At 37.3% G+C, this 26200-nt stretch overlaps 1 protein-coding gene and 1 non-coding gene across 5 annotated transcripts in view; one reads left to right on the plus strand and one right to left on the minus strand.

The window, feature by feature from the left end:
* The window catches only part of NME8 (NME/NM23 family member 8), a 405025-nt gene that overhangs the window by 64888 nt on the left and 313937 nt on the right, over positions 1–26200 (plus strand). The window lies entirely within an intron of this gene.
* LOC112209980 (U6 spliceosomal RNA) lies at positions 7692–7794 on the minus strand. Its single transcript, XR_002944950.1, has one exon. It is a non-coding gene; the product is annotated as a U6 spliceosomal RNA (small nuclear RNA).

Genomic DNA, 26200 nt, shown 5'->3' on the forward strand with positions numbered 1-26200 from the left:
GGATGCCCTTTAGCCCAGAGTAGCCCTGGAAGTGGCTTGGGTGAAGGGTGTCTTGGAGCCCCCTTGGTGGTATGTCTGTCTGTCCATCAGCCTGCTCTGCCAGGCTCTGTATGTCTGTCTGTACATTCTTCTGTCTTTGTTTATGCCTCAGACTTTATTTCCTTCCCTTCCTGCCTCTGTCTTTCTCTTTCTTTCTGGCTCACTCTGTCTCCCTTTAACTCTCCCTGTCTGTCTAATACAGCTCTTTTCTTTACCATTTTTCCTCCCTCATATTCAAATGGTGCCAGCTGGAAGAAGCCAGCTGAAGCAGGGGCAGGCTATGCTGCTCAGCAGTGTCTGCTCTTCTGTTAGTGATGTTTGTGTCCAGACACCATCTGAGAGGGGTCTTTTAAAAAGGGCAGTATGTGGCTCTGAAGGATAATGTTGGCAAAGGCAAATAAGAAAAAGGACATAAACCATTTTGTAATGTTATGTTTGTTTCCATTTGGGTGTAAGTTCTCATGGAATAAACGGGCAGCATTTCAATTTCGGGACACTTTGTTCACCACACTGCTTTTCTGTCTCATGTGGTATTCTCGAGAGGATGGAATTTCTGTGCCAGTTAGGGCATTAAAAAAGAGGCAGGCACTGCATTCCTGGAGTTCAGAAGATCAGATCTGCTGCCTTGTCACAAGGGCCTCACAGACAGTCCCCTGGTGTCCGCTGGAGTTGTGGTTCCTGCTGGTGCAATGAGGACCCGGGCCAAGAAATTAGAAACCCCAATGGCATCTTGGCATGCATATCTCCCAGAGCATCCAATAAGCTCCCTGTAATGTGCCCACCCAAGCCCATGACTCGCCTCAAAAACTTGGTGCTCTGGTTATTTTGACACTAGATCTGGCTGGCATATAGGCACAAATATGAGTGTAGCTGAATGAAACGAGATCAATGGGACTTTTTGTCTGTTGGGCACTATTTCATCCTCCTAATGGGATCTAACAGAAACACATATCTGGTTGGGCAGGCAACTTCTAAATCAGACACCAGCTGTCACAGGAGCAACCTGTAAGACAGCCATGCTAGGTTTGCTGCATCCGAATTCTGAGTTAGATCACTGCAATGTGATTTTCCTTATCTTCCTGGGGAAACCTCTAGAGGGAACACTTTGTTAAGCCAGATTATTTAGCTTCACTGCAAATATTGTTAGAGACACAACATCTTTAACTTCAAGGCAATCTACATTTATTGGGAACCAATTAGGTCCCCTCACTGTGCTGAGTCTGTAAATGGTTGCATAGGTGGCTTAAGATGATCTAGACAACAGACACACAGAGTGAGGAGATTGGGAAGGGAATTGCACCTATCTCCTGATAGGTGGGGAGGGCTGGCATAATGCAAGCAGGAACTTGAAGAATGCAAAAGACTTAGGTAGGTGAAGAAGGGAGACAACAGGGACGTCCAGAGGGAGACAGCATACAGTGCGAAATGCTGCAGACTATAGAGCTGCTCCTGGAAGTGGAACATAAGGTTAGACCAGTAGCCTGGAGCTGTTTGGTGGAAGGCTTGGGAAGCCCTTCTGACAGTTTGGGTGTTTTCACTGTGTCATGGGAACCCTTCAAGCTTCCTCTGCTTTCTGAATTCAGCATGGACTAAGTTCATACAGTGGGCTGACTTTTTAGAAACAGGGATTTTGTTGTATGCTTACACTTTAGTAGAAAATGCAGGGCTTTGACACTTGATTTCAATTCTGGAGCTCTGCACATCCAAAGAGAATTCTGCACATTCAAAAACAACCTTGTGCTGCTTGCTTCCTTCCTCCCCTCCTCCTTCTCTTTCTTTTTTTTTCCTTCATCCTCTCTTTTTGTTTCTTCTTCTTCTCTTCCCCACTACTTCTATCAGAATCTTCACTCTAAGCACAGTGAATGGTATGCCCAACTGGGAGGCCTTGCCTGTGTCAGCTGTCCCATGTCCCCAGGCTCCTGCAGCCGTCTTTGCCTAGCACCAACCCAGATGCCCAGCTCAGCACTTGGTCGATTCTCTGCTAAGAATCCATTAATGGAAAACACTGGGGAACAATGCAGACTTTACTGAAGAGTCCTTTGTGGGCAGAGGAGGGTGTTTTCATCAGACATTCCACAGACAATAACTTTAAAATCTTCAATTGGGCATTTCTGTTCTTTAAAGTCACTTTCTGGCAGTATGGTCCCTAGACCATACTTTGTTTTTCTTTCCCCACAGAATCCACTGGCTCCTTTCTCCTCCTTTCACTTTCCATTAAAATAAATTCCTCTTCTATTAAGCAGAACACTCCAACCTTGTCCCAGCAACTAGCTGCAGTCTGTGTACCCAGTTTGTGTACCTGTCTTGGTGGTCATCTGTTGTCATGTTTGTTACTTCAGCACCCAGAGAGAGGTACAAAGCAACACCTTCATGGGTGCTTTAGTTTAGGACCTTATGAAGATGATAGGTTTGTATTAGGTTGGTGCAAAAGTAATTGCGGTTTTTGCCACTACTTTAATGGCAAAAACCGCAATTACTTTTGCACTAGCCCATATAGTCAGCCCTTACTCTTCTGTTGTCAGTAGAAGAACCATGTACACCTGATGAAATAACTCTGGTCATATTTGATGAGCTCTAAAGAATATGCAAGAGGCTTTTACTGTTAATGTCCTGACTCTGCTCACTCTGTGACTGGTGTCAAAGATCTAGTCCTGGTGGGGTCTGACTCAACATCTTTCTGCAGCTCTCTGTTCTTGTCCTTTACACTATGAAGCAATATCTCCATCCTGCCTTTTCATCCTTCTCACAGTCCTTAGCTGCTGCTGGGTAGCCTCAGGAATGGCTTGTAATGCCACAGCCCCCAGCACCATCTCCCACTGTCTGCTGTTTGTGGTCGTTCAGGTGGCTGTGTTTGCCTGCAGGATCAGCGTTCTGCACCCTCTGGTGATAGCAGTGAGAAGATTAACTTCAAATCTAGAATTTATTCCCTAATTGTGTCATTTTGTGACACTGCTGAGGAACGTCATTAATTACCACCTTTCCCCCATTGTAGCAGACTTAGATATTACAGTGCAGTAACTTCATGGCAAATACCCTGTGGGTCACATGATCTTAGGACCTTGATTTTAAATCTCTGTTTATCTCTATGTAAAATGGTATGAATAATATAGACTTGCAGTGTTGTGGTAAGAATGAATGCTTTTTTTTTATTATTATGCAAGTATCTTGGAAACTAGTGACTGTTTACATGTTTCTTTCCCACACATTCCCACGAATTTCCCTTCACAAATACAGAATTGATGTTATACTTTTATTGATCACAATAAACATCTAGGAAACAGAAGAATCAAGATAATAAACTAATATTTGTTAAACACGTAGCTCATATTATTACAGAAATTAGGGTAAAAATTAGACAAGGGATGGGAGAACAAAGGAGCAGATTGAGAAAAAACATGAAAGTGTCACCCTTCCATCTGGATTCTTAAAGATTATCAACTGGAGAACTGAATAAATTAAAATATTATATAGGCCTTTTTTTTTTTACTCTGGAAATAATTGGTTCTCTCCAAAGATGGATAATTTGTTCTGATTGATCTTGGTGTCTCTGCTATGAGCAGATCATAGAACCTTTCCTTCTCCACCCAGGGTCTTCTACACGAGCTTTCTAGCCATCACAGGATGAACTCTGGATTTTTTATTATGTTTTTAATTTTAACATTTTCTCCCCAAATAAGGATATGAAATGAACTCTGAATGAGTGAGTTTGAATTTAGGCTTTACCACTTAGAAGCCAGGTGACCTTGGACAAGTTCTGAGTTGTGTTTTTCTGTAATTCCATAAGATGATACTTACCTCATGTGAACCATGTGAAGTCATCAAGCACCAAATACAAACTCACCGAACCTTGGGTCCAGTCAGCCTTTCCCAAGTGTAAGTTCTGCCTTCACCATGTGCATTTGCCAAAAGGCCATTTCTTCCTTTTACTCACTCAGTTCCTTTTCTGGCTTTAAGGTTTTCTAGATGGACTCCAGCACTTTGCTTTGTCACTTGTTTTCTAATGTTTCTAACCAAGGGTACACATCTTAATGTGAAGTCTCAATCTCTCTCTCTCTCTGTGTGTGTGTGTGTGTGTGTATGTGTTGGGGGTGCAAAGGGAATTTATTTGTGAACAACGATGAAACAGGACTGAGTTGTCCAGGGAGCGCCTGTTCCTTGCTACTGAAGCCCCTGACTCCACAGGAGCCCCACACTCCACATTGTCCAGCCATTGTCCCACAGTCTCCCCTGGCTGTGGACAGCTGAAAACTTTGGACTACACGTTTTAAATGAAGCTTAGTAGGTGGGCAGCTATGGCCAACAATAGAAGCAGAAGACTTTCTAACTGGACAGGCCACTGAATTTCAAAATTCAGGCCAGGTCAGGTCTAGCAAGTTTTTCAGCTCAAGCATTTAGTAGGGAAAATGTCTCCGTGTGATAGGGCAGGAATCCAACAGAATTTTCAGATACTGCGTTTAAAGGTTTAAGGGAGCATATGCCTAATTGCAGGGAGTGAACCTCAGGGTGGAGGTGCAGAGGGCAAACCCTTGTTACCTCTGTTTCATCCTGAGGTCTCAGCTGGCTGGCCCAGCCTGGAGAAGCTTCTGGGCCTGTGCTCCATTTCTTTAGGGCACTCATGTCAGTGCCCTAAAGAAATTATATATTCATTAGTGTGATTTCATTGTCTGTCTCCTAGACCACAAGCCACAAGCTCCATGTAAATTGAGACTGCATCTAGCACGGTGCCTGGCATGCAGAAGGCTTTCCATTGTAGAAAGAAAGAAAACGGACATGCATTTATGAGTATGCATTTACAAGTTATGCCAACTGAATACTAAATAGAAAATAAATCATTACCAAATGTAGCTGGGGAAGAACATTAATTATGTGTAATTTGGATTCATAAATTTTGTATCAAATCCTAATTAATATTCCCCATCTAATTGGTATTCTAAATAAAATCCCTTTATTTGGATTTTGAGTTTGTTTGTCCTGGTACTCCAATAACAACCTTGCATGCAATTGGAATTTGCATGTATAATGAGAAAACAGGACTGTGGAGTTTAATATTTTTCAAGACATTAGGAATAGGCAGCCCTTTAAAAAAACTAAATATCTAATTATTTGCAAACATATCTTTTTTTAATGTAGCACAATTAAAGAGTTTTCTTATAGAAGAAGATAAAATAAATGGAATATGAAGGTAAGCATGAATTAACCAGAAATCACTTGGAAATCAAAGAAAACTGAAAATAGGGGAACAAAGGCATAATTGAGGAAAGAAAAATATCTTGAATCCATTGAGTCCATGCTGAATGAGAAATCAAATAATGATATGAATAAAACCTCATTGACAAAACATGAGAGCTATTGCAATAGATGGAAAAGGCAAAGCATGAAATCAAATACAATTCACTTGTGCTGAAAAACAACCTTTAGTGGCAATGTTTCATGGCACGATTAATATAAAATAAGTCATTATTTGAAAAGGAAAAAGAAAGCTTGCCTTATTACATCACATCAATAATGCATTTTCGAGGAGCTCATCATGGCTCATTCTATAAAGGCCAAGTAACACAGAGGAATCATCTTTTAAGTCTGCTTTTGCCTTCCTGCCTAGAAGGGTTCACTTCATTATCCTGCTTTGGTTCAAACTATAAAAATTCTCAAGGGGTTTTAATGCAGATGAATTCAGTCACTCTATGTAGCTATCCAAAAGGATTCTGGACAAAAAAAGAAAAAGTAAAATAAACATCGTGTTCCTATTTCCACTCCCTATCTCATTTTCCTAGCAAGGTGCTTTTTGTTTTAATCATATAGATAATTAGATTGGTTCTTCATTTAATTTTGCCTTTAGAGAAATGACCACAGACTACACGTGGTCTTTAGTTGTATAATTATTAGCACTGACTATGCGTTAGGGGCTGTTGAGGGTGATGCAGATTCTTAACTCTTTGGATTTTTGTCTCCTTATCTGGGAAAGAGGGGCAATAATACCTACTTCATGAGATCTTGGTTGGGATTCAATGAGATAAAGTAAATGAGATCCAAGGCACAGGGGAGACTGGTCTCATTCTTGCTCTTTCTCATTTATTGCCTCCATTGACAGCAAAACCTGTTGACCACCCACTAGGTGCTGTCCTGCAGGAGCTTAGAGTTGAGGGAATGAGGAAGGCAAGCAAACAGAAAATAGAATAGGCTGGGATTCACACAATGATGTGGGTATTCCTGGGGTACCTGGCCCACCTAGCTCTGTGGTGCAGGGTGAGGGGGTTTTCCAGCAGAAGGGGTTGTGAGAAATCAGTGAAGGGCATGTCTTCAGGAGCTGGTACCCAGTGGGAGAGTAGGCTTTGCTGTTTTTGGAGACCTGAGAGTAGTTCATTCCAGTCTTGGACTATAGTAGAGAAGGTGTGGTGAGCAAAGGCCAGATAGTGAGTGAACTTACATACATTTGAATAAACTTTAGACCCTATTATGAGGGCAACGGAGAGCATCTTGGTGCTGTTTTTAAAAAATAGTATTTTAAAATTCCGATTACAAAAGTTTTACCTGTTCATGAAGGCAAATACAGAAAAGCCTAAAAAAAAAAAAAAATGAAAACCCCATAGTCCTTTTACCCAGAGGTAAATATTGTTATTTTGGTGTAATTTTATTCATGATTAGGATCATAGATTTTGTTCCCTTTTGTTGTTATTACAAACATTGTATATTCATCGTATAAAGGTAAAGAAAATACATATAATTTAAGACACAAAATGAAACACACCAAAATTTTCTTTAAATGGCTACATTTTTTTTTGTTTGTTTGTTTTACTTTAAGTTCCGGGATACAAGTGCCGAACGTGCAGGTTTGTTACATAGATGTATGTGTGCCATGGTGGTTTGCTGCACCTATCAACCTGTCATCTAGGTTTTAAGTCCCGCATGCATTAGCTATTTGTCCTAATGCTCTCCCTCCCTTTGTCCCCCACCCCCCAACAGGCCCAAGTGTGTGCTGTTCCCCTCCCTGTGTTCATAACATAGCCACATTTATAAATGTTTATATATCCTTCTGAATATATATTCTTCTCAATCTTCTCTGTATGTCTCTCTGTGTCTTATTCTCAATCTCTGTTTGTCAATCGCTTTTTAATTTTTTTTAACCTATACATTCTATTAAATATACCAGGAGAATATTTCTATAACAATAAAATTTCAGCATAGGCTAATTAATAATGACCAAATAAAGTTATATTGTAAAACAAAATTTATTTACCCAACCTCCTATGGTGAACATTTATGCTTCTCCAAATTTTCATTCCAAATACAATATGGTCATAAAAGTTTCATAGCTAAACTTTTCACAGATCTCTAAAGATTTTCATAGAATAAAACATTAGCAGTGGCATTTAAGGTATTTAAAGATTTTGATACATCTACTGTTATATTGCCCACCGACAAGCAGTTCCACCATTTCTCCTGGTCTGTATCCTGACCACCTTAACCACTGAGTATCATCAGAGTTTTATAGGTACAACATGGCAGTTCATTGTTGCCAATTTGCATTCCTTTACTAAATAATGAAATTAAACACATTTTCATGTATCTGTTGGTTAATTTTCTTTTCTCTTGCAAACTGTGTTGATGATCTTTGCCATTTGTTATATGAATTCTTTTCTTTTTTTTTTTTTTTTTTAAATATGGAACGCTTCACGAATTTGCGTGTCATCCTTGCGCAGGGGCCATGCTAATCTTCTCTGTATCGTTCCAATTTTAGTTTTCCTTTTCATATATAATGAATGTATTTTTGTTAGTAAATAGCTTTTGGTTGGATTGTGTTCATTCATGGCTTTTTTTGTAAATAAAAATAAAATAATAAAATATAAAAGCTATTGCTAAAAAGTTTTCAGCATTTTTACAATGGGATCTATTGATCCTTCCCTTCATGAATTCTGCTCATAGCATTTGGCATAGAAAGGCATCACCCACTGTATAATAACGTGGATACTAACCTGTGATTTATCCTGGTAATTGTACCATTTCTGTTTTTAGTTGTAATATTTTTTGATCCACATGAAATTTAGATTCATATAATACATGAAGTAGAGTTCTAATAGTCTCCTCTCCCCCAGATGGCTAGCCAAGTGTCCCAACCCTTCGTGTTAAAGAATGCAGCCTTTCATCTTTTATTTGAAATGCATTCATGGCTGGTTCTATAATATTATCCAATAACCATTTCCCATTCTTTTTTACTCATGGAACCCAATTGTTGGGAGCAATGAGCCCATATTTCCTTGCAGCTGGCTGCATGACCCAGAAAGCAGAACTATCGAAGCTAATATTTCCTGAACTGGTGGATGCACTGCTAAGTATTACTTTCTCTTTTTCCTTCTTTGTTCCTGGAATATGAGGTGAATCTTGTAGGTTAGGTAACAATCTTTCCACCATAAGGGCAACCCACCTGCTAAAAATGGCAGGGCAGGAGGCTAGAGAGGTCCGACCCTAGATGGCTTTCTGGAGTAGCCACTGCAGGTTCCGACACTTATTTGTGAGAAACATAAACTCCTATTTGGTACATTTCTCATCCTTGGATTTCTGTTTCATGCTGCCAAATTTATCTTAAGAGATAAATCACTCTTTTCTCTCTTTAAACTATTTTTTATTTTAATTTCTGTGGATATACAGTAGGTGTATATATTTATGGGGTACATGAGATGTTTTGACACAGGCATGCAATGCATAAAAATCCATCATGTAAAATGGCATATCCATCCCCTCAAGCATTTATCTTTTGTGTTACAATCCAATTATACTCTTTTAGTTATTTTAAAATGTACAATTAAATTATTATTGACTATAGTCACCCTGTTGTGCTATCAAATACTAGGTCTCATTCATTCTTTTGAACATTTTTTTGTATACCTATTAATGATCCCTACCTCCTCATACCCTTTCACTGCCCTTCCCAGCCTCTGGTAACCATTGTTCTCCTCTCTATCTCTATGAGTTCAATTGTTTTGATTTTTAGATCCCACAAATAAGTGGGAACATGTGATGTTTGTCTTTCTGTGTCTGGCTTACTTCACTTCATATCATGAGCTCTGGTTCCATTCATGTTGTTGCAAATGACAGGATCTCATTCATTTTGTATGGCTAAATAGTATTCCATTGTGTATATGTACCATATTTTCTTTATCCATTCATCTGTTGATGGACACTGAGGTTGATTCCAAATTTTGGCTGTTGTAAACAGGGCTGCAATAAACATGGGAGTATAGATAGTTCTTTGATACACTGATTTCCTTCTTTTGGGTATACCCAGCTGTGGGATTGCTGGATCATGTGGTAGCTCTATTTTTAGTGTTTTGAGGAACCTCCAAACTGTTCTACATAGTGATTGTACTAATTTACATTCTCACCAATAGTGTTCAAGTGTTTCCTTTTCTACATATGCTTACCAGCATGTATTATTGCCTGGCTGTTTTTTTTTTTTTTTTATCTAAGCCATTTTAACTGGAGTGAAATGATATCTCATTGTAGTTTTAATTTGCATCAGATAAATCACCTTTATAATGAATAAATTTTCTTGGATGCCAGAGGATGTTACAAAGCCTTCCAATATGTGTCGTTAATCTCTGTGTCCTGCATCATTCAGATACCACACTCTAGCTTTTAATCTCACGTAGCTTACATCTGGGATTCCACATCTCCCCCATGCCATGTCCCCTGATTGTTTTTTTGTTTTTTTTTTTCAAAAAGTTACTTGCTTTTCTTGTATTACATGTCTTTAGATAACTTGGTATTCATTTTGTCGGATTCATATTGTTGCTCGGTTGTCCAAATCTTCACTTATGTCCTTCAATGGAGTTGTATCACTTTGTTCACGTAGGTCCAGGAAACTTCTTTTACCTTTTTCCTATGCAATGCCTATATTTTGTGCTTATTAAAAATAGTGATAACTTCTTCCAAATATTTCCTAGCAGTTATTTATTTATTAGAGACTAGATCTCGCTATGTTGCCCAGGCTGGAATGCAATGGCATGATCATAGCTCACTGTATCCTCAAACTGCTGGCCTCAAGTGATCCTCCTGCCTCAGCCTCCCAAGTACCTGGGACTGCAGTTATGTGCCACCATGCCCATCTGTCTATTAGTTGATTTTTTGTTACTATACTTTTGATTCTTTCTTTGCTGATTAGCTTATTGAACTTTATTATTATTTTAACATTTACTGATTGACTTTTTTTGAGCTATTTTCTTGATAACTTGTCATTATAAACTTACATTGTCTTTTTTCCTTCCCATATTAGTGTGCGATTTCTTTTCTCACGTCAGTACCCCAGTGAGAATTTATGACCATTCTTAAATAAGCATGCTGACTTATTTTTCTCTTTTTTTGACTTTACCAAGAATGCCTAGTCCATCATTGTGAAATTTTATATTGGCTCTTAGTTAGCTCATTTCTGGTCTTCCAAAGTGTTTTAGCAAAAGGAACATTGAACAAATTATAGGTACTGAGGAGGCTTAGAGTCAAGACATTTCCTTGACTTTGTTCAACTCAGCTGTTTCCCTTTTACTTATTCTGTAACTGTAGATTCCATTGGATATTTGAGAAATGCTCAACTAATAATATTACTGGAAATTCTAACAATAATTGAATTTCTGAAATTTATGATTTTGAGTTAGAATTTCTATTTTATTTAGGATTTGTGTATTACTGTTTATAAATCAACATGCAATTTTTTTGTCCTCTGTGTGTTATTCTGTTAGAATTGTTATGAGGATTATGCTAGCTTTCTACTATAAACAAGGAAGCTTTATATTTGTTTATAAGCTCAAAAAGAATCTTAATACCTAAGCAATAATTGTAACCATCCAATGGGTTTTTCTTGCCCACTGTACAGGTAGAGCTGATTTATCAAGCCAGGGGAATTGCAATAAAGTTATCCACACCAAGAGCCCGCTGAATGAGAGACCAGAGTTTTATTGTTGTTCAAATCAGCCTCCCTGAAAATTTGGAAGCTAGGATTTTCAAGGATAGTTTGGGGAAAGAGAGGACCTGGACAGATAATGGGTGCTTGCTGCTGATTGGTTGGGTGTATAATCACAGGAGTGTGGGAAATGGTCCTCCTGTGTGCTGAGTCACTTCTTGGTGGTGCCACAGGAGCCATGGTTGGGTCCAGGTGGAGCCACTGGTCATCAGACATACAAAAAACCTGAAAAGATACCTCAAAAGGCCAATCTTAGGTTCTGTAATAGTGATGTTATCTGCAGGAGTAATTGGGAAAGTTGTGTATCTTGTGACCTTCGGAATAATGGCTTGTAATTGTTTATGTCTACACTTTAGCAGAATTTGGGCTCTTCTTATCCTTCTAGCCTGGTGGCCTTTCCTTAGCTTTAAAAAGGCGGTTGAGCTTTGAGGAAGGGCTACTATGATTTAAACTATAAACTAAATGTCTCCCAAAGTTAGCTTGGCCGAAGCCTGGGAATACATCAGGTAAGTTTGAAGGCTAAAGGCAAATGGAGGTGGCCTTAGATCAGATCTCTTTTACTACCATAATTTTCTCACTGTTATAATTTTTGCAAAGGTGATTTCATTGTCTTTTCTTTAATATCTGAACAAACAGACTTGGGGAATGGCTCACTTGGGGCCAGCAGCTCTTGGGCTTGACAGCTTTATCTTTTTCTTCCATGATCACTGCTCAATTCAGATTTTTTTCCTCTTCTTGTTTTAATTTGGTTACTCATTTTTCCTAAAAGGTCATTACTATCAATGAAATTTTCAGAACTTTGGCTTATAATTACAGGTAACATTCCCCAGAGCTTAAAACAAACAAATAAAAAACCCTCTGGTATTTGTAGTTATATTCCTTCTCGTTCCAGATGTTTCCTATTCATGTTTTCTTTATTTTGATGTTGATCTGAATTTCAGAGATTTGCTTTGATGACTGACATTTTGAAAGAACCAGTATGTATTCATTGCTTGCAATTTTTTCTTTTCTAATTAATTAAAATGTCCTACTTTTATCTTTATTAGTTCTCACCTGTTCTTCTTGTTTGTTTTTCTTGATTTTAAAACTTCTTCCTTATAATTTTAAGCTATATATTTTCATCCTTACTTTATAACTGCACACCAAAAGTGACCAAGGCAGCTCTCAATTGATAAGAGGTTTATTTTGCCAATGTTGAGGACACACCCAGGAAAACGAAACACAAATCACGGTAGAATCTGTGTCCTGTGCTTCTTCCAAAGAGCGTTTTGAGAACTTCAATATTTAAATAGCAACGGGTGAGCAGAGAAAGAAAGAAGAAAGAAAAAAAAATGGGGGTGAGTAGGCAAGGAGGCAAGTGGTCATATTCTTTTGAGGCTCGGATTAGCACTCAGTGAATCTACATTTTATATGTGAAAAGAAAGCAATGGGGAAATAGCCAATTATGCATTCATCTCCTGCTCAGTAGATCTACATTTTATGAGATAAAGAAAACATGTGAAGGTACTGCTGTCTGTTTGGGAACAAAAGGAAGGCAGTTTTTGCGTGACCCAGCTCCCAAGCTTAACTTACCCTTTAGCATAGTGAGTTTGGGGTCCTGTGATTTTATTTCCCTCTCACATAATTGTTAGCGCTTAGGGAACGTGTCTGAGCAGGTGGCACCAAAGTATGTGAGTGGTGGCGAATCTGTATGGGTCTGCACCAACCTCGATCAATTCTTGCCTCCTCAGAAGAAAGAATTCCACTGAGGGGCATAAGGCAGAGTGAGAGACCAAGGTAAGTTTTAGAGCAGGAGTGAAAGTTTATTAAAAAGTTCTAGAGCAGGAACGAAAGTAAAGTACACTTAGAAGAGGGCCAGGTTGGCGACATGAAAGATCAAGGGCACGGTCTGAGCTTTGACTTAGGGTTTTACATGTTGGTATACTTCTGGGGTCTAGTGTTGCTTCTCCCCTGGTTCTTCCCTTGGGGTGGGCTGTCCGCATGCGCAGTGGCCTGCCAGCACTTGGGAGGGGCCTCATGTGGTGTGTTTGCTGGAGTTGTACGCATGCTCCCTTGAGGCGTTTTTTAATGCCAGCATTTTGCCTCTTAGTGCGCATGCTTGAGCCCACTCACCCAGTTCCTGAGATCGTATGAGGAAGTTGCTGATCTTCAGTTTCAGGTTTTCTCCATCTATTGGGAGAGTGCTGTTCCCTGGTGCTGGCTGCAACCAATTATTCTTTTAGAGAGACAGCTTAAGAATTGTCTGACCATCACCTGATGGTCGCCTGACATTCCTGGTGGGGGGTGGGGAGGAGGGCGGTCTTCTGCCCTGCTCATGTCAGCCTGACTACCTACAGTAACATAATGAATACATCTAAGGCTATGCATCTTTCTCTTGATACAGGCTTACCTGCACATTGCTGGATGGCAAAACGAAAGCCTCTCCAAAAGTCTGACTCTGCTTGGAGGCCCTTTAAGCTCAGGTGGGGAAACAATAGCATTAGTAGTTGGAAGAAGGCTCGCTACACTTTGGAAATAGCAGTCATTCTCTCCAACCTGGATTCTGCCTGTGCACAGTTTGGTAGCTCCGTGTTCAGTTTCTGGATTTAGACTGCCCAGACTGGTGTCTTGGCTTTGGCACCTACTAACAGAATAAACTACTGGAGGCACAGGGGTACTGGAAGCAGTTCTGGATAAACTACTGGAGGGACAGGGGTACTGGAAACAGTTGTCCCTCCCTCCTGCAAACTGGCAGGGCTGCCCCCTTACTCGGATGAAGCCACCACTGTTCAGAGCAGGGCATCCTGTGAGGTGGACTTCTCCCAGAGCCCCCGGCAGGAAGTGAGGCTTCCCTCTGTACTAACCCGCTCTAGGACTTTAGACCAGAGAGAGGAGGTCAGGATCTGCATGTTTCACTGCTTTCCTTTCTTTCCTTCACTTTCTTCTTCCTTTTATTCCAGAGACCAGTGTGCATATTTTTTTTTTTTCATTTTACTGAGACTTACTTACATCGGGCCTTCTACCTTCTCAAACCAAGGCTTTTGTATTGGCCAAGATATGGGGAATCAAAATGATTCACAGCTAGGAAAAACAAATCAGGAAATATTTAAAAACCACTGTACTCATGAACACAGAAACATAGAGTACTATTTCTCTGAAAAATACTTATCATTTTTTGAATTCAGAGATATCATCAATTATGAAATGCATCACCAGCTTTATTTTAGCTTCTTAGGGAAAAAATTCTATTACATTAACTGAATAACTGATGAACTAATTAACAGTGACATAAATGTACAGTTATAAGCTGCTTTTGTTTCTCAATCAAGGTTTAAGTCTATGATTTTTAAATTTTCATTAATAGCCCAAAGTTTCTTTGGAAAAATTTTGGCCATAGCAATTAAGTATGTAGTATACTATAAAGATAATGTGTTTTTTACAATCCAGGTTCTTGAACTCAAAAAATTTAGCACATTTAGGCTTACCAGTAAAATGTAAGTTGTATCAAATAATATTAGGGTTACTATCTATATTTTTTCTTTGATTGAAAGGTTTCTTTGGCTTTCTTTGCTAAAGTGAAAGATCTCTAATGGTTAAATAGTTTCTATTGAAAATCAAGCAGTAACTTTTGACAAATTGAAGTTCATTTCCTAAGTGATTCATCTCCATGCATGACTAGGTCACTCTAACACTTGAGGGCACTGAAATGTGTCTGCTAAATTTGGAAATACCCAGCGATGACCAAAGTAAAGGTAAAAGCAGGAGGTGACCAGCTACTAGAAAGGCTGACGTGGGAGGATTGCATGAGCCGGGGGGGTCGAGGCTGCAGTGAGCTGAGATAGCACCTCTGCACTCCAGCCTGGACAACAGAGTGAGACCCTGTTTCAAAAAAAAAAAAAAAAGTCATAATTCCAAAAGGTAGTTATTGAAAATTACTAATTATAAATTTTGGGCAAGACTGATAAAGACGATAGAGAGAGAAGTCACAGTTTACTGACATTGGGAAGGAAAGAGGAACATTAACACAGGATCCACAGGGATCAAAAAGGTGATAAGAAAACAATGAAATCCCAGCACTTTGGAAGGCCGAGATGGACGGATCACCTGAGGCCAGGAGTTCAAGACCAGCCTGGTCAACGTGGTGAAACCCCATCTTTACTAAAAATACAAAAATTAGCTGGGTGTGGTGGCATATGCCTGTAATCCCAGCTACTTGGGAGGCTGAGGCAGGAGAATCACTTGAACCTGGGAGGCGGAGCTTACACTAAGCCAAAATCATGCCACTGCACTCCAGCTTGGGTGACAGAGTGAGACTCTGTCTCAAAAAAAAAAAAAAAAAGTAAAAGACAGGAAAGTTACGGACTAGTAACTGTCATGAACATAGATGGAAAAATTCCTAACAAAAATATTACAAAATCAAACGCAGAAATATAGAAAAATGATAGTTCATTACAACCAAGTGATTTTTATCCCAGGAATGTGAAGTTGGTTTGACATTTGAAAATCAATCAATATAATTCATCATCTTAACAGAATAAAGGAGAAAAACCATATGACCATCTCGATACATACAGAAAAAGCATTAAGCATCTATTCATGACAATACCTCTCAACTAATCAGACCTAGAAGGAAGCTTTTTCAGTCCAATTATTGGAAACAAAAAACTGCAGCTAACATAATTAATGGTTCAAGATTGAATGTTTTTTCCCTAAATTCAGAAATAAGGCAAAGTTATCCATTCTCACTACTTCTATTTAATATGGTACTGGAAGTCCTAGCTAGTATAGTAAGGCATACAAATAAAACAAAAGTCATACAGAAGAAAGAAATAGTTAAACTAGTTTTATTCTTCGATGACATGATTGTCTATGTTGGCAATTCTAAATCAATCTATACGAATTCTGGAAGCTCACAGGATAAAAAGTCAATCTGCAGAATTAACTTATTTCTGTATACTAGCAACCAACAGTTGGAAAATCAAATGTAAAAACCAATACCATTTATAATACAGTAAACAATATACTTACAAATAACATGTAAAACCTCCACACCGAAAACAACAAAATATTGCAGAGAGAAACTAAAGAAGACCTAACCCGTGAATCTTTCTGTCCTTATGCCATAGCACAGACTATTAATAATTTTATAATTTTACAATAAAATTTAAAATCAGGTAGCTGGAGTCCTCTAACTTTCTTCTTCTTTTGCAAGATGGTTTTGGCTATTCCAGGTTTTTATATTTCCTTTAAATATTAAAATCAATTTGTTAATTTCTACCAAAATGCTGGAATTTTGAACAGGATAACATTGGTTCCATTAATCACTTTGGGAAGGATTCACATCTTAAAAATACTGAGTTTTTCAATATATTAACATTGTCTATTTTTGAAATAATTTAAGTCTTTAATTTCTGTCTGCAACATTTTATTGTTTTCAGTGTAGAGGGTCCATTTTTTTGTTCTTTTGTTCTATATTGTAATTCCTTCTCCAAAAAATCCTTCATATATTTACCCATTTGATCAATTCCTCTGAATATAACCAATCTCCCAGCACTGTTGCCATGCCTGCTCCCCTACACAGATAGCTTCATTATGCTATCTGGGCTCTGACAGGCATGCTAGGGTTTTCCCGCAGATGGATATCCTCTTTTCCTTGCTAGAGCTTTGACTTTACTCCAGGCCTACCTTCTGCATAGATGCCTCTCACTCTGCTTTGGCCCTTACATTTCATGCCTGGGTTTGCAAACATGTGAATGTCTACCTCCCTAACACTGGGTAGTCTTCAGTCAACACAGACACACACACACACACACACACATGCACACACACACACACACACACGGATGCTAGATCCTCCCTGGACTCTGAGGATACTCCACTGAATGTGTTTAAGAGGGAATTGTTTTGGAAATGGAAAGGAAGGTAAGCGGAGGAGGATGAAAAGGATGAGTAAGATGGACTTTTAATTTTTTTAGGGCTGGACATGGTGGCTCACACCTGTAATCCCAGCAATTTAGGAGGCTGATGCAGGCAGATCGCTTGAACTCAGGAGTTTGGGACTAGCCTGGGTGACATGACAAAACCCCATCTCTACCAAAAATACAAAAAACTAGCCAGGCATGGTGGCATGCACCTGTGTTCCCAGCTACTCGGGAGGCTGAGGTGAGAGGATCCCTGGAGCTGGGCAGGTGGAGGTTGCAGTGAGCTGAGACCACACCACTGTACTCCAGTCTGGGCAAGGAAGTGAGACTCCTATCTCAAAATATATATACATAAATATATGTATATATAAATATATATATATTTTTTAGTATTACTGAAATTTTATTATTCTGTTATTTTTTCTTACTTTTTTTAGCAAATACTTTATTTTTTAATCTTTGTGGGAGATGGACTTCTAAAAAAATGGTGTTAGGATAACTAAATAGCTATTTGGAAAGAGAAAAAAAATTGATCTCTCTGCCTACTGTGTACTAGCATTAAGTTCCAAATGAATTAGTAGTTTAAATTGGAAAAATAAAGTTATATAAATAGTAGAAGAAAATGTGAATGAATTTCTCTATACACCAGGAACGTGGAATAATTTCCTACTTATTACTCAAAATCCAAAAGTGACTTTTACATGGCAGGTAAACTAAAAAGACAAATGACCAATGGGAAAAAATACTGCCAGTTATATCACTTCATATATAAAGAGCTTCTAGAAATAGAAATAAAAAGTTTCAACAAACTTTTAAAAGAAAAAGAAAAACAGTGCAAATAACCCATAAGTGTGAGAAAAGATAATTAACTTCACTTAGAGTAAGAGACATATAATTTAAAATTTCACCAAGATATTATTTCTCACATATCAGATTGGCAAAAATGCAAAAGTTTGAAAATAATATTGTTGGCCAGGCTGAGGGAAAGTAACATTTTCATTTCCTATTGGTGGTAGCTAGCAAAATTACACATGCATTTACTTTTAACTCAGCTGTCCCACTTTTAGTAAGTATTTAAAAAAACTAGGGAAAATATGAAAATACATATGCCTTAGATTATTTATTGCAACACTATTTGTAATAGCAAAAGATTAAACCAGCCAAATGTCTAATAGTAGAAGAATAAGCTGTAGAAGATCTGCACGACGGAGGACTATGCAGCATGAAGAAGATACTAAAGATCACCACAGGCACTAGAAAATGTGGCTAGGATAGTTTACTAGATGGAAAAGGCATACTGGAGAGAAGTGTGTAAACTATGCTGCCTTCTGAGATGGGAAGGTGCAAAATACTTACATCTGCATTTGTTTATATTCAAAAACCAATGGAAAAGGCCAGGTGCGATGGCTCACACCTTTAATTCCAGCACTCTGGGAGGCTGCAGCCGGTGGATCACTTGAGCCCAGGAGTTAGAGACCAGCCTGGGCAACATGGAGAAACGCTGTCTCTACAAAAAATAAAAAAATTAGCCAGGTATGGCGGCGAATGCCTGTATTCCCAGCTACCAGGGAGGCTGAGGTGGGAGGATCACCTGAGGGGTTAAGGCTGCAGTGAGCTGTGATAGCGCCACTCCACTCCAGTCTGGGTGACAGAATGAGACCCTGTCTCAAAATAAAAACAACAACAACAACAACAACAATAGAATGATAAACCAACATGAATGATTAAGGAGAAGGAGAACACAGAGTGGAAGTGATAAATGTGAAAGGTTGACTTCTTAGCATGTATCTTATGTAGTAGATTTGACACTGGAAAAATGTACATTCTTTACATAATTATAAACAAAATTAAATCTAGATAATGAAAGTCAAAATGACATGAAAGAACCTACCTCTGTATTGAGTTGGTTGTTTTACCAAAGAGAGAATAATTATTTCAAGTGATTTTAAAAAACAATTATTTGATAGTATACTCCTAGAATATATCCTAAGGACAAAAATAACAAAGTAATCTTAAACAGTTTTTAGTAATCATAGTGTTTATGATACTAATAGAATAATAATAATAGAATATTATTAAAATTGTTATTCTAAACCAACGTGGATAAGTAGGTGTGTGTATGCCTACACACACATGTATTAGAACATAGAAAACCAGTAATGATGTTAATTATATTAATGCTGTTAGGGTTCAATATTTTCAGTGTAAGGGAAGAGATACAAATATAAAATCAAAGACATTACATCAGAACCTGTTGTCTTAAATTTGAATGGTAAAATAGTGTAAATTTTATAAATATCAAATGCATTTTCTCTTTAAAAACTTAAATATTTTCGGCCAGGTGCGGTGGCTCACGCCTGTAATCCCAGCACTTTGGGAGGCCAAGGCAGGCGGATCAGCTGAGGTTGGGAGTTCAAGACCAGCCTGACCAACATGGAGAAACCCTGTCTCTACTAAAAATACAAAATTAGCCGGGCGTGGTGGCGCATGCCTGTAATCCCAGCTACTTGGGAGACTGAGGCAGGAGAATCGCTTGAATCCGAGGGGGAAGGTTGCAGTGAGCTGAGATCAGGACGTTGCACTCCAGCCTGGGCAACAAGAGTGAAACTCTGTCTCATGAAACAAAACCAAAACAAAACAAAATAAAAACTTACATTTTTCTAAGTTTTTCCACTGAAAAGTTCTAGAAAAACTACTGACTCAGAACAGATGACCATCCCAAGTGTCTGGACTATAGTCTCTAAATCCCAACTTTAATGAAAGGAACCAGGGATCTTTGGAGAAATGGCTGATTCCAGGTCTGTGGCAGCAAATGTACAGAAGAAGCCTGAAACCTCAATCTTGAAAGTAAGGAAATCATTGAAAATCATTGAAGTCATATCAAAAGGACTCAAGAACCAACTTAAATTGGCTCCCATTTGTCTCAAAAAATGGAATAACTGAACCATCAATAACAACTATAATGAATTGAAACATATCAAACATATTTAAATCAAGTTGAGATAAAGAAGGAGGGCAGAATAAAAAAAAATAAATCTCTAGGAAACCAGTATTTATACTGAGTGTTTGAATGAGTGAATGCCTGACTGGATGAATACTGTGCTAAGTGCTTTATATGTGTATATGTATTACATCTATATATACAGTACACATGCATATAGTACATATATTTATATATAACACAGACACAAGATTTAAAAAAAAATCTTCCCAACAGTCCTGTGAGGTCATCATTATCACTGGTATTAATTTTTTAAATCATAATCATATTGATCAAGAAAGGTAAGGAGTTCAGATTACCTAGTGAAGTTTGTTCTGTTTTTACTAAAGCACGTAGGAACAGGGATTATGTAACCGTCCTCAGCTGTTTTGTCCTCCTCATTCATATTGGCCATTACAGAGTTCAGTACAGGAGACTGGCCTTGCTTTGTCCCCCATGACAGCCCATGTTACCCACTGTCATGGTAATAAGAATGAATCATGGTTCTCCTCTGCCAAGACCAGTCAGGGAGCAGGTCTTTGTGTTCTCACAGCATATGTAGGTTCAGAAGGAAGCTGAATTTTCTCTAGATTCTGCTTTGCAAAGCACTTCTGTTTTCTCCTTGGGGTCTCACATGGATGTGTAGCATAAATTATGCTTATGTAAGTCTTTTATCATGGATTTTTATTAGATTTCCACATATTTGGAGAGTCTTTGACGTTAGAAGCTGAAAAACAAGCTTATTTTTAAACTGAAGTTAAACAGCACATTATCTCCACCAAAGTCTCTTTTATGAAAACAACACACACACACCCCCCCAGAGAAAAAACAAACTGCCAACAGACCCATCATGATCTTATGATATATTACAACAGAGGCACTATTTCCACCAAGCAACGGCTTCCTGGTCTCCCTAAAGACCACCAGAGGAGAAAAGCCACGGTTAGGTCACAAAAGCTTGATGGGCAGTGGAATAACAAACGCTATAGCTTCTTCAGGTAAGGAGCATTCCAGAGAAACAGCATGACTCAGACCCAGGAGCTATAATTTTGGCTTTACCCCTCACTGTCTACAGACCTTGCAGGCCACTGAATTGTTTGTAATTCAGTTGCCTCATCTAAAAGTTTTAAAACAGAAAAAGATATTTCTCGTTTTTCCTGTGCATTGATTATTATAATTCTACGAGTAAACACATTAATTTTCAAATGATTGCATTTGGAAGATCAATAAAAGACCCCAAGGATTTGGTGGTCATAAAACTATTTAGTATTTGACCTTTCTAAATCTTACATATAAAATAATACCTAGCTCAAATGAGATCATGTATTTGAAACACATAACATGTAATCAAAGAGTAAACACATTGGCACTCAGTAAACATTTCCTTTATAACTGTTAATATTATAAGACAGAGCATGATGTAATAATTTTTTAACAGCACATGATTTAGAGACAGACAAGCCTGGGTTGAAATGCTGCCCACATTTGACCTTGGACCAATAATAAACCTCACTATTTAAACATTTTAAAAATGAGGAAAATAGTTCTATTGTAATGAGTAGATTACGCATAGCACCAGATACAATGGCTGACACATAGTAAGTACTCAAGAAATAGTGGCTTCTACCTAAATAAATATCCATTCACCTATGCATCCTGTGTTTATATCTTACATTGTAGCTTACATGTTTTGTAATACTTGCTGCTCTGGGACCAAATAACTGAAAATATTGACCCACTGTGTTCACGGAGCTTCATCCAATGTTTCTTTTCCAAAGAAACTTTGCTATTACCTTTTTCCAAAGTAACTTTGGTAGAGTGCTTGCTATTAGTAATATTTGTGGGTAATTATTAACATTTTCAACTTTGCCTTTTTGCACTACTATATAACAGAGTTATATAGCTCTTTGCTATATAACTGTATGTTTAATTTTTTACTTGTGGTAATAATTTGGCTTGGCATCTTTGGAGTTAATTGTGTTGCTATTACTATTACTGATACTACCATTGAGAAAAAACACTTTGGAGTTTTTGGTGTCCTAACTGTCTGAAATCAATTTATAAAGCTAGGACCAAGCCCTATCATAAGCACAAAGTAACTGTTACTGTTCTCTTTCCCCTCTAACTTAATTTGGTTAAGGAAAGATACGTAGTGTGACTTAAGCCTAAGGGTTATTATCAGAATATAGGAGGAATCTTACTCCAGTCAGTGTAACAGCCTGTCACAGTTGCTTGGTTATATCTGAAGTCTACTTAAATGGATACATATTGCTATACTGCATAATGTGCTTGATTTAAGAACATTTCCATAGAAGGCTTTCTGTATGGACCTATTCTTTTCTTTCCTTAACTTCATTAATCAACTCTTTCCCTGATTTTCCTTAGCTAGAATTTAATTTACTCTGTTATATTATATTTTTGTAAGCTATATTAAATTCTAGTTGGAACAAAAATCTTTCCCTAAAGATATCTGATTTTTGCATCCTGAAATTCCTATAAACACTTTGCAGAGCTTATCAGGTGAAAAAATTCTCACATCCTAATGCTGTGGCATAAATGACAAATATAATAATACATTAATTTTGATATTAAGATGGAATTCAGCTTCTATTTAGCACGGCTGTGAATACAAAACAAAACAAAGCACTGCCCAACAATAACAAGACAATTAGAACATGGGCTTTGACTCTAGTGAATATGAAACCCAGGGACAACCACAGTCAACTAAGTTTTTTAATAATTCACATCAACTGCATCTGAAAGTGTAGCATTTTTTAAAAAATAATGTTTTTGTTGTTGGCTCAGCACAGCATTTTCCCTCTGGGCTATCTAATTCTGAACACACACACTAAATCAGATGTTAAAATGGTATTTGATAAAATGAGTTTCAAATTAGATAATCTCAGGAACAGAAATGAAGTTAATACATTGTGTAAAGAAATCAATAATTAAAAGGAAGGTAATAAATTTAAAAAGATGAATTTTGCTGATAGAACTAAAGCTCACACCTGAAGTATAAGATGTGAGGCTAAAAGTCAAATATATCATTACTTATTTAAATGATTGGATGAGCATCAGCAGATTTAATCCCTTTGATTTAGCATCCTGAGAAATAACTCGTATTTACAAGACAATGAAGACTTATCCAATTTGTTTCTTTCTTGCTAACTATTGTAGAACCTGAAGATGCGAGGTAAAAAAAAATGCTTAAAAATTTAGACCTCCATTTATTGAATCCTTTAAGTTAACAACATAATAGGCTTAAATATCTATACTGAAATAAATGGCTTTCTAGTTTTTTATTAAGAATCCTGAGTGCCTGTGCTGTTCTTCCCCGCTAAATCCTGCCAAAAACTTTAATTTAGGGAAGGAGGTGTTAGTAGATAGAGCAAGACTTCCAGCTTTACAATAAAACAATTAAATGAGAATTTCTGGGAAGTTGCCAAGTGCAATCAAGAAAGATGTTGCCTTTTATGCAGAACACTCACTGAAGAATAATTTTGCATCTTCGTCAAGGCGCAGATTCTCATTATTTATTTAGATTTATTTGGCAGTTTATTCTCTGAAGAGCTCATTAGAGTAAATTATTCCAATACCATGTTAATTTCTGACTCATATTATTTATCCTCATGTTTCTTTTCACACTTTTGCAGATTTATCCCACCACCTATCTCTTGAATCTAATCACATCTGTCCACCTCCACTGCAAGCCCAGTCCAGCCACTTAGCATCTTTCACTCACATGGGTGGGATTGCCTGGAAACTGGGCTCAGCATCTCCACTCTGGCCGCCTGCATCTGTTTTCTGCAACACAGTCCCCATAGTGCTTTTGGTTTTAACAGCTTTACTGAGATATAATTCATATACCATAAAATTCAATAGTTTTTAGTATATTTACAGAGGAATACCGCCATCACCACAAGCTAATTTTAAAACATTTTTGTTATACCCCAAAAGAAGTTTTTGATGAACTCAAATGTATCTATTTTCTTTGTCTCTTGTGCCTTTGATGTTATATCTGAAAAGGCTTTCCATAACCCAAGCTTCTGAAGAATTAAAAAAAATTTTTTCACATAATGTGATATTCATGATTTTAGATTTTTTACAAGTGGATTTTAGCATATTCACAATATTGTGCAGCTATTGTCCTTACCTAATTCCAGAATATTTCCATCACTCCAAAAAGAAGCCCCATATTGATTCACAGTCAGTCCTAATTACCCCTCCTTTCAACCACCAGCACTCATTAATCCACCAGGGTTTTGCTTATATTGGACATTTCATATAAATGGAATCATATCATATATGTGACCTTTTGTATCTAGTTCTTTTCATTTACCATAATGTTTAGAAGTCTCATCCATGTTGTAGAGTGTATAGCCTTTTTATGGCTATTGTATGGATAGATTACATTTTGTTTAATCCATTTATCAGTTGATGGATATGCGGGTTATTTCCAGTTTTTTGCTATTATGAATAATGCTGCTATATATATTCATGTACACATATTTGTGTGAAAATATGGTTTTTAGTTCTCTTGGATACATACCTAGGAGAGGCGTTTCTGGATTGTATGGACACTTGATGTCTAAATTTTGAGGAGCTGCTAAAATAAAGAGTTTTCCATAGCGGCTGCAACATTTTACATTCCCATCATCAATGTATGAAGGTTCCAGTTTCTCTACATCCTCGCTAGTACTTATTTCCTTCCTTCTTTTTATCTTCTTTCATTTTTTGATTATGGCCAATCTAGTGGGTGTGAGATAGCTCATTGTGGTTTTGATGTGTATTTTTTAATTAATGATATTGAATATCTTTTCATGTGTTATTGGCCATTTTCTTTGGAGAAATTATATTCAAACTCTTTGTCTATTTTTAATTGGGTTGTCTATTATTGAGTCATAATAACTCTTTATATATTTTGGATAGCAAGCCCTTATCAGACCCAATTCTGTGGGTTGTCTTTTCACTTTCTTGATAGTGTCTTTTGACACACACAAGTTTTTGACTTTGATAAAGTCCAGTTTATGTCTTTTTTTGTGTGTGTTTTGGTGTCATATTTAAGAAACCGTTGCCTAATCTAAGGGCACAAAGATGTGTACTTATGCTTCCTTCTACAAGTTTAATAGTTTTAGCTCCTACATTTTCGTCTTTGTTTCATTCTGAGTTGATTTTTTTGCATATGGTATGAGTAGGGGTCCAAATTCCTTCTGTTGCATGTGTATATCTAATTGTCTCGATAATGTATTTTGCAAAGACTGTTCTATTCCCACTGAATTGTCTTCACACACTTTCAAAAATCAATTGACAATAAGTGTAACAGTTTAATTCTGGATTCTCAATTCTGAATTCATTGGTCTATATATCTATCTTTATGCCAGTACCATGTTGTCTAGCTTTATAGTGAGTTTTGAAATTAGAAAAATTGAGTCCTACAACTTTTTCCTTTTCAAGGTAGTTTTGACTATTCTATGTCACTTGCATTTCCATATAAATTTTAGAATGAGCTTTTCAATTTCCATGATAAAGCCAGTTGGAATTTTGATAAAGGTTTTATTGAATTGGTGGGTCAGTTTGGGAGTATTGGCATCTTAAAAATATTAAGTTTTTGATCCATGAGCATTAAATGTTTTTCCATTTATTTAGGTTTTTCTACTTTATTTCAATGATGTTTTATAGTTTTCTAATTTTGTAATTTGCAGTGATGTTTTATACTGCAAAAACTTGCAGTGCAAGGTTTGCATTTCTTTTGTTGAAGTTATTGTTAAGTATTTTATTCTTTTTGATGCTATTATAAATGGAATTTTTTTCTTTGTTTCATATTTTAATTACCATTATTGTACCAATACAGCATATACTTTATATAGATATATCTTAAACATTTCCCATTTTTCAGGAATTCAAATACATAATATATTATCATCTTAGAATACAAAGAACACAACGTGGAGGAAGATTGAGAAGATAGGTTGCCAGTATTTAGTCACTAATGCTTCTACAGACTTTCCTTTTAGTGTTTTCTATTGGAATTTTAATATGTCTTGCCATGGCTCTTCAAGAATAGAGCTTCCTGGAAAATGAGGCAATGAAAAGAAAATGGACCCAAAGTCAGAAAAAGTTAAGGAAATCCAGGAAAGTAATATATTTTGAAACTAAACATAAGGACTCCCTTCTGCCAGAGTGTACGTTCCAAATAGGTACAAAAGGGAAGCAAGTATATCTTCCCATTTAATCCTCAACATTGCTCATTTAGAAACAAAATAGAAAGTACCCATTCATCTAAGAAGCAGAACTTTTTTCACAGCATTGTAAAAGGAATGGCAGGGCAGAGGG

This window comes from Pan troglodytes, chromosome 6 (assembly GCF_028858775.2).
Source record: "Pan troglodytes isolate AG18354 chromosome 6, NHGRI_mPanTro3-v2.0_pri, whole genome shotgun sequence".
Lineage (NCBI taxonomy): Eukaryota > Metazoa > Chordata > Mammalia > Primates > Hominidae > Pan > Pan troglodytes.